Source organism: Cebus imitator, unplaced genomic scaffold (genome assembly GCF_001604975.1).
Source record: "Cebus imitator isolate Cc_AM_T3 unplaced genomic scaffold, Cebus_imitator-1.0 Scaffold45, whole genome shotgun sequence".
Lineage (NCBI taxonomy): Eukaryota > Metazoa > Chordata > Mammalia > Primates > Cebidae > Cebus > Cebus imitator.
In genome coordinates this window covers 3491655-3499666 of record NW_016107360.1, presented here as the reverse complement: position 1 = coordinate 3499666, position 8012 = coordinate 3491655, and positions in this window count along the sequence as shown.

Here is an 8012-nt window from a genome sequence, read left to right as displayed (position 1 = left end):
ATCATTTAAAGACAAATGCAAATGCACAGCACTATAAATGTAGTACACATTTTTTTTCTGATTATTTTACAATTTCCTCTATAGCATTCAACTTAGTTTTCCTAGAAACAAATCTGTTACTTCTTAAATTCATATTTTATAGGTTTGCCTAGTATTCAAATTGCAAGGATAACCAAAACAGGAATACACAGGTTGGAAACAAACCTATTGTCTCTGGGAAAAACAAACAAACAAAGACAATGAGTGAAGGCAGCAGTGTGATAATACACTAGTGTTTGAACTGTGAAGCTTCTGTGTGCCCTGGGCATTGATAAGTATGTTTTAGAAAGACAATGGAAAGCATTGGTAATCCCTTGAATCAGTTTAACGGCAACTGATCCTGGAAGCTTATATGGAATTGCTTGGGCACTATGCTAAATCTTTATATACATTTAATGGCCAGAAGGATACTAACTAGCTAACATATATTGCACACTTAATTTGTATGAAGCAGTTTTACATGCATTCTTATTTAATCCTCACCATAACTCTATGATATAGGTGCAAGTATTAATATCTGACTTCTGATATGTGACTTTAACCAAGTTTAGTTTTCTCATCACTTAATAGAGTAATAGCACCTACAGAATGCAGTTTCTATCCTCTTTCAAATATTTATTGAATACTGACTACATCAGTTAGACATAGAGTATATGACAGTATTTAGACCATTGGCTCTCAGTGTAATCTCTGGCCCAGCAACACCAGCAACACCTGGAATTTGTTAAAAATGCAAATTACCAGGCCCCACCCTTGATCTACCAATTAGAAACTCTGGAGTTGGCAACTGGCAATCTGTTTTTACAAGCCCTCCAGAGAGCTCTGACATGTTAAAGTTTGAGATTCACTGGTTTCAAATGGACAGTCCTGTCCTCAAAACAGTAGTAGACTGTTTTGAGCACTTTTCCAGTTAATACATGTATAAGCACTCAGAATTCTTCCAGGTACAAACTTGGCAGTCATTAAATGTTTGCTGTTATTATTACTATTATTATGACTACTACTAGTACTGATATAACAATTATGAAGTAGGAAATACTACAGATTTATTTTCATTAGACATAACTTCTATCTATATTTAGTAGATATTTACATTATGAATATGGAGGAACATTAATCACAAATAAATGACTCAGGACAAACTTTAAAACACGGTTCTATAAATTTTAGAGAAGAAAATGATCATTTAGAAGCTAAAACTCCAAGTGCAAAAGGTAATATAAATGACTCTTAAAAGTCCTGTACTAAAGAGAGAATTGCACGCATTATATAAGAGGCCACGGCTACTCACCTGCACCCAATAGTTGCTACGTGGAAATGCAAGCCCAGCAATGCCAGATTTTATGATTTTTCAAGTGAGGCTGGAAATCTGGAGTTTTATATAAAATATCCTGCCTTTTAAATATTTAAACCTAATTCAATCTGTGGATCCAATTAAACGTTTCTGTAGGCCACACCTGGCTCTAGATCCATCAGTTTGGAAGTTTTATTTCACTTCATTTTACATGCATACAAATGAGAGCCCAGAAAACTTCAGAAACTTATTTAAGGTTACAGTGTCAATGAGGAATAGAAAAGGGAATTTATGACTCTCTCTTCATAATCACAGGGCCCTGTTTGGCCTTTTCCTATTCTGAACGACATTTACCAAAACTGGGTGGGGTAGGGGGAGGATCAGAGATGAAACTGTATGAAATGAGAAATTACTGCACAAGGTAGGATTTAATAAGTGCTTATGAGTTAAATTCCAACATGAATTAGAGTCTTTCAAAGATCTAACATTTCAAGTACTCAAGTTCACAGGAGAGTAGCTTTGTTTGTTTTTTATCTTTTCCTACACCAACCTGGTCTGATTCTTGGAATGGAATTTCAGTTTTGTTATGGAAAATTCTTATTGCTTTTTTTTTGTCTCTAAATGTTTTCACCAATTTTATTCCTTTTCGGTGTCCCTGGTGGCTCAGGCCTTAATACAAAACTTTAGAATTTTGCTTTGTAAATGCTATGTTTGTATGCAATTGAGAAGAGTCCACTTCATTTGTATGAAAAGAGTTGAAAGACTAGCAGAGACATACAAGGCCAGATTCCATATGAGGCACCTCACACTGCACCCAATATGGCATTTCTAGGCCCCAAGTGAAGTTAAAGTTAGCCATACTATACACTATCATTCAAACTTGTTTAGATTTTTTTCTTTTGATTCATGCCTTTGCTGCATTTTGTACATCCTCCTGACCATTCTTAGCAGCTGTAACAACACTTGTGGTATTACCAGTAATTTGCAACTTATCAAACATGATTGAACCTTGTTCTTTTGTGTAAACGAAACAGAACTCTTTGGTTGGCTTTCTTTATACTTTGGACATAGTGTAAAGGAAATGGAGACTATATTTGCATGCCAGACAATGAAACATAACACACAGTGTATACATGCCTTTGACACTGTAATTACTAGCTGTTGTTTAGATTCCATGTATGGTCACTGGCTTTGGCTGTGTTGAAATCAGCTGTATCAACATTTAATCAAAGTCTTATAGATTTTGGTTGTATATTTTTCTAACGTCAAAATAGAAATGCTGAGACTAAAAAATAGCCTGGAAGGAATGGAAATGTGTGTGCAATACATTGCAAAAATAATGAACATTCACGGTATAATAAATGAAGTTTTTCTGATTTTGTCAGTAATGAAATCAAACATCACATGGAGCTCGTTTAAAATTAAGATTATTTCTCTAGCATTTCAGCAACTACTAATTAATTTTGCTTCAGTTTACATTCAAAATAGCCCCCTCTGCAACATATTCTATTTAGGTATTTTGTGATTTAGCAAGAAATATTTTGTTTAAAAAAATTGTAGAATTTTTCCTTTGACAAAACTGTAATATACAGCTCATGAAAATCACATATAGAATATACAATGAATACCATATCATTTAACACTCTGTTATATAATGGCATTGAGCACCATAATGTCTAGTAGTACTTTGCCCCTGAAGACTGGGATACATTTCTATAGATTTATACCTGCTGGGACCTCTAAAGTTTCAAATGCAAGATTTTTTTTTTTTTTTTTTTTTTTTGGTGACAATGGTTGGGGAGAGATGGAGGAAAGGGGAAATGACTTGTGCCAAATCAGGCCTATCGCTCTTTGCATTTTTAGAAAACTCTCAAGATAATGGTATTCTCCATCTTTTATTACCCATGCTAATATTCCTTATTAAATATATTGGGTTCCAATAAAATTTAAGGCTACAAAACCATATACCCATAACAAATAACATATTTATTAACTCATATGCTACATGATGCTATATCCAGAATTACCTTTCGTTTACAGTATCTTATGTATCATATAATGCAACTATGGTATAAATATAAAAAAATTAGGATTTTGTACTCATTCACCAATCAGCATGTACCTTTGATATATAAAGCCCTGAAATAATCACTATAGAAAATATAAAGGTAACTGAACCTGAAATCTGTCTTTCATCAGTTTATAATACCAGAACACATTGTAATTATATAACATATAAAGCAAATCATGCAGAAACATGATTGCATTATATGCTAGATCAGAAAAAAAGAGGAATATCTTCTAGCCATAGTGATCAGGAATGTCTTCATGGGGAATTACAGTGAGGAAAGACAGACATGGGACATGTAGGGCTAGAGGGACGACCATTGATGTTCTCTCAAGAAGACAGGGCTGCAGAGCTGAGTTTCAGGAGCTGAGATTTGTGAGTCTAGAAATATGATCATAAACATGATTTAAGACTAGATTATTTAAAACTAGAACGAATAATTTAAAACTAGGCATGGTGGCTCGCTCTTGTAATTCTAGCACTTTGGGAGGCCGAGGCAGGAGGATCACTCGAGCCTGGGAGTTTGAGATGAGAATGAGCAACATAGCAAGAGTTCATTTCTACATAAAAAAATTATTTAAAAAACCACTCAGCTGGGCATGGTGGCACGAGCCTATAGTCCCAGCTACTTGGGAGGCTGAAGAGGGAGGATCACTTGAGCCCAGAAACTGAGGCTGCAGTGAGTTATGACAGCACCACTAGATTCCAGCCTGGGCAACAGAGTGAGACACTATCTCAAAAAATAAAATAAAAATAGATGAATATATGTGGGCAGGACATATATAGGGGTACAAAAGAAAAATGAAGAAGCTGCTGTAATGATTTCTGACAGGAAATAAGAGACTGATGTGTGAAAGAGGGGATATAGCTAGGAGACAAGAGTAGAATTAACAAAAGAGGCTAGGAAATTATTGCTGATTGAAATATCAAGCTTGCATGAGTTGGGGAATGGTGAAACAATACTGCAAATACAAAGAAACAAATGAGGAGGAGAAATAAGTTGAGAGAGCGGCATATGAAATTTACAAATAGGAGTCAGCTAGTTGTCACACGCAGCCAGCACCTGGGAAAAAGAACAGGGCTAGAGATGTACATTCACGAAATAGTTCTCCATTGGTGGAGGAAATTACAAAAGGGTTAAAAGGAGTCAAGAATAGAACCTTGAGTAAAACGTAGAAGGTCCAAAAACATTTGTTGTTGAATCTGCCAGACTCAGAGAAAGGAAAAGAAGACTCTAATATAGAAGTCATCATAAGAAATTTTCAAGGAAAGCTTGGTTTTAACAACATTAAATTTTTTAGAGACTATGGAAGTATGTGGACTGAAAATAGTTTTGTAAGAAACTATCGGCACGTTTTTGTAAGGTTACTTAAATTTTTTTCTTAGCTTGCTAGACAAAAACCAATATAAGAATAAGTAATAGAAAAACAGAAATACTAAAAATACAAGGATAGATGATTTTAGGTGACTTGTACAGTCGAAATACCAAGAAAATCCTTTTGCCATTCTACATTAATGTACTTAAATATCCCCTTTTATAGAAGAACATGTTAAACACCCACAACAATCATAAACAAAAATCTGCCACAAGACTGTGTAAGATTCTTCAATAACAAATGAGCAATGCGTCTAAAAGTGATTTTAAAATAACAAGCACAATTTAAATCTATGAACTATTACTGTTATCATCCTCACAATAAACTGACCCACAAGGCAGCTAGCCTAGTTAGATTAACTTCAAAGTTAAGTAAATGGGCCTTAAAAGTAGCCCTTTAGACTGGGTAAAGATTAGAAAATTAAACTCAGAGATGAGTCAAATATACTATAATTATAAAGACATTAAGAGAGGTCTGTCTGTGGCATAAAGGGTCGGTAAGATACGGAAAATGTTGCTGCTTGTTTGCTTTAGTGGAAAAAGACTCAGTTATACTTTAGATTGAAAAGAAGGATCCTGCAGAAAGACAGCTGGTATAGAGGGATACTTGATGGAACTAAGTCTCTTAGTACATAAGAAAAAGGAACCCATGGGCACTATTTGAAATCTCACATTTGGAAAAACTGTCTATTCCTTCTTCTGATGCAAGATAGTAAAAAAAAAAAAAAAAAAAAAAAAAAAAAAAAAAAAAAAAAAAAAAAAAAAAAAAAAAAAAAAAACATAATGGTAAGACAATTTAAAAATGAATACAGAAGTTGCATAATTATATGTGCATGTGAAAAAGTGGGTTTTAGAGTTCAATATAAATGGAATTCCAGGTAAAATGAAGGAATCCATAGCACACCAATTATTAAAAAATCAAACCTCTTGGTAAAATTTTAAATTATTAAACTCTGTATTTAACACAATTCTAATCTTAGTATAAAACATAGCCAGCTTTTGTACTTTGGACTATATATGAATAATGTTAATCACTTGATGCTTAGCCAAAAACCACTCTCTGGGGCTACTGTGGACTGGCTCTTTAAGCTGGCAAAGCTCCTCAAAGCAAGGGAGCAATTTAGCAGGAAGCCTGACTTCTCAATCTTAGATGCTTTTTTTTAAGGGACAGGCAAAGACTGCCAATAGTCTCTAAATACAGAGACAAATATAAATACATAAACTTATATAAATATATAAATATAAACAAAATATACTTCCCTATTAATCCTACTAATGAGAAGTTAAATGCCTGAATTTTATAAAGGCAGATGTTAGCAATAAATTTACAGTTGCTCCATTGGACTCTGAATGAGACATCATTTGTCAATAGATAAAAATAACGATGCTGGTGAGGTTGCAGAGAAAAGACTTATACACTGCTGGCAGGAGTGTCAATTAATTCAGCCATTGTGGAAAGCAGTATGGCTATTCCTTCAAAAACTTAAAACAGAATTATCATTTGGCCTAGGAGTCCTATTACTAGGTTTATCCCAAAGCAATATAAATTGTTCTGCCATAAGGACACATGCATATGCATGTCCACTGCAACACTGTTCACAATAGCAAAAACATGGAATCAGTCTAAATGCCTATCAACAGCAGACCAGAAAAAGAAAATGTTGTATATATACACCATGGAATACTATGCAGCCACAAAAACAAAAACTGAGATCATGTTCTTTGCAGCAATGTGGATGGAACTAGAGGGCATTATTCTAAGCAAACTAATGCAGGAACAGAAAACCAAATACCACGTGTTCTGACTTATACATGTAGGAGCTAAACAATGGGAACACATGGACACAAAAAGGGGAAAAACAGACACTGGGGCCTTCTTGAGGGTGGAGAGTGGAGGAAGGAGAGGATAGGAAAAAAATATCTACCTAGTACTATCTTTATTACCTGAGAGACAAAATAATCTGTGCACCAGACCACTGTGACATGCAGTTTACCTATATAACAAGCTGCATATTCATTCCTGAACCTAAAATAAAAGTTTTTAAAAGTTGGTAGCGATTAGAGAGTCCACACATGAGCAAAGTAGGACAGCTATGAGCCCCTTTGGGGCAGCATTTAAAACATGACTTTTTAACTTTCAGAGATTTCAACAGCCATCTTTGTTTTCGTTTTTTTGTAAATGGGAAATGATTTTTCAAATCTACAATGCTTCCTTATAGTAGTAGCAAACCATTTTCTAAAGAGGACTTCTCTATAGCATAAAGTCTTTTTATTCTTTTTATTTAATCAGAACACTTGGGGTGTTTTGAGATATCACAGGAGTTGTCCTGGCTAAAGCAACTCAAAGGCAAACACAGAGCTGCACTGGTAACTGTAACTCTAAGACATAAGAAGACATCTATGGGGAAAACATTGTAATAGTCCTTGAAGTGTTTTTGAATGATGGCAAAAGTCAGCACTGTGTCTTTTTAATCTCATAGAGAGAGAGAGAAAAAAAAAAAGAATGACAAGTAACAGCACCCAGATCACCCTTTGAGGAGAGATAACATTGACTTGAAATGGCTTTAGACAGAGGAACTCCTGTCTAGAAGTTGAAGATTTTAAGCCTTTAGGTGTTTGCTCACAGGAACAAAACCAATGTTTACTGAGTTTGAAAATCATTCAACACATAGTATTGACACCTACTATGTGCCTGACGCAAGAGTTGGGAATATAACAGTAAAGAAAATATAGAAATCTCTACTCTACTGAGCTTATGTTTTAAGACAACAGACTCAATAACCAGAGTAAGTAGATACTGTCTGTTTGGGGTGCATAAGTGCTTTGGAGAATACTAAATCAAAGAAGAGAGATGAGGGAGGATGGCGTAAAAGAGAAGGAATCAAGACCTGAAGACAATGAAGACAACAAAGGAATAAGCCATGTGGAAATCTGGGGTTTCTCCAGGGGAACCCAGCTGAAAGCAGGAAGGCTTCAAGACATAAAATGTGTCTGGCAGGTTTGTGAAAAAAGTAGAGGCCAAGAAACTTGTTCTGTTTCTTGCTGAAACAGAACAAGCAAGGAGAGAAGTGTAGGGGATAAAATCATAGAAATAGTTTATAGTTCCTTGTGGTCCACTGTAAACACATTGGTGAAATGGAGAGTTACTGGAGAATGTACAAAGTGATGTGGTATTCTAGGAATCGCTGGCTGCTCTAGTGAAAACAGGAAAGGAAGTCAAGAGCAGAAAGCAGGGA